Below are 1925 nucleotides of genomic sequence, written 5' to 3' on the forward strand. Positions count from 1 at the left end.
CCGCGAGTGTAGATTCAGCAGGGTCCTGGAGATTTTAGGCTGCTGCTTTTGTTGAAGTTTTGCATAAATTTGACTAAAAAGCAGCTTTTCGAGGAACTTCAGTGCTGGAGAAATCAATGCTCCAATTTCATGTTTTCATCAAATCAGGCAAAAGATGCGTAAAGGGCGCTTTCCAATTGCCATAAATGTGTCACGGTGAGCAAACGTGATCTAGATATGACAAGCTCCATTCTGAACACTGACTCATGGAGCTGTGAGTCACTGTGACCTTCAGTCATTCACACAGACACACACACACACACACACACACACACACACACACACACACACACACTCAAATTCAAATGAGCTTTATTGGCATGACTGTGGAACAGCACAATGTTGCCAAAGCAATAAACAGCGAACAAGTTATAAAAAGCTAAAACTCTCTCTCTCTCTCTTTCTCTCTTTCTCTCTCTCACTCACTCACTCACTCACTCACTCACTCTCTCACTCACTCACACACTCACACTTTTCCAATTTCCATAAATGTGTCACGTCGAGCAAATGTGATCTAGATATCACAAGCTCCATTCTGAACACTGACTCATTGAGCTGTCACAGCTTTGCAAATAATAACTACTATCACCAAAACTTGTTACACTGCAAAAAATTATTTTCTTCTATTTTCTATTTTTGTCTAGTTTTCCAGCACAAATATCTAAACATTAAATCAATATGCATTTACCTGAGAAGCAAAATTACTTTACATCAAGTCGTTTTGTCCTGAAAAATGCATCAAAATTAAATGAGTTTTTACTTAAAACAAGAATAAAATAATCTGTTTATAATTTTTTGTTTTTTTTTTATGTTCATATAGCTTTTATTACATTTTATTTATTAATTTTAGTTTTTTTATATTTTCAGTTTAAAGTAGTTTTGTTGTTTTTCTGTCATTGTATAATTTTTTAATTTTGTAAATATGTATATATTGTTTTTATACATTTTTATTTGTTTAGTTTTAGTTATTTTTATATTTTTCCAGTACTAACGTCTAAACATTCTTAAATCAATATGCATTTACTTAAGAAGCTAAATGAGTTTATATTAAGTTGCTTTGTCCTGAAAAATTAAGCGAGTTTCAGCTTTGAACATGAAAAAAATATCAAGAGAAATAATCTTGGTTTCCCTTTGAATTTAGTTGATTTCTCTGACCCCGTTGGCAGATATTTTTTCTTGTTTTAAGGAAAAACGAACAGAATTTTGACACATATTTCAGAAAAAGAAAATACTTCTTATCTTATACTATCTTTTTTATTTTATTCATTATTGATTTTTTCCACGCTGTTCTATTATTATATCATCAGCTGATGTTATGTTTTATATATATTTTCTGTTCGTTATGAGACATCATGTCTGGTCTGGTTTTCATGTCATTCAGACGATATGCTGCCCTCTGAATTACACAGAAACCAGAGGATGACGGGATCTAGATAACAGGCTCCACAGATTTCATCTTGTGTTTATGGAAATTATGCTCATGGAAATTACATAAATCAAAAGGGAAACGTGGATTGTAAAGTGTATCGTGCCGCTGGAGGAAGAGCTGCTTCACTGTAAAACTCACTGACAGCATTAAATTCAACCTATAAGTGTTACATTACACACTAACATACAGTATAGTTTCAAAATTCATCAAGGATGCATTCAATTGATTAAAAGTGACATTTATAAAGTTACGAAAGATTTCTATTTCAAATAAATGCTGTTCTTTTGAACTTTATGTTCATCTGTGAATCCTGAAAAATAAAATATATCACGGTTTCCACAAAAATATTGTGCAGCTCGACTGTTTTTAACATTGATAATAATCAGAAATGTTTCTCGAGCAGCAGATCAGCATATTATACTGATTTCTGAAGATCATGTGACACTGAAGACTGGAG

Source organism: Sinocyclocheilus grahami, unplaced genomic scaffold (genome assembly GCF_001515645.1).
Source record: "Sinocyclocheilus grahami isolate Dianchi unplaced genomic scaffold, SAMN03320097.WGS_v1.1 scaffold471.1, whole genome shotgun sequence".
Lineage (NCBI taxonomy): Eukaryota > Metazoa > Chordata > Actinopteri > Cypriniformes > Cyprinidae > Sinocyclocheilus > Sinocyclocheilus grahami.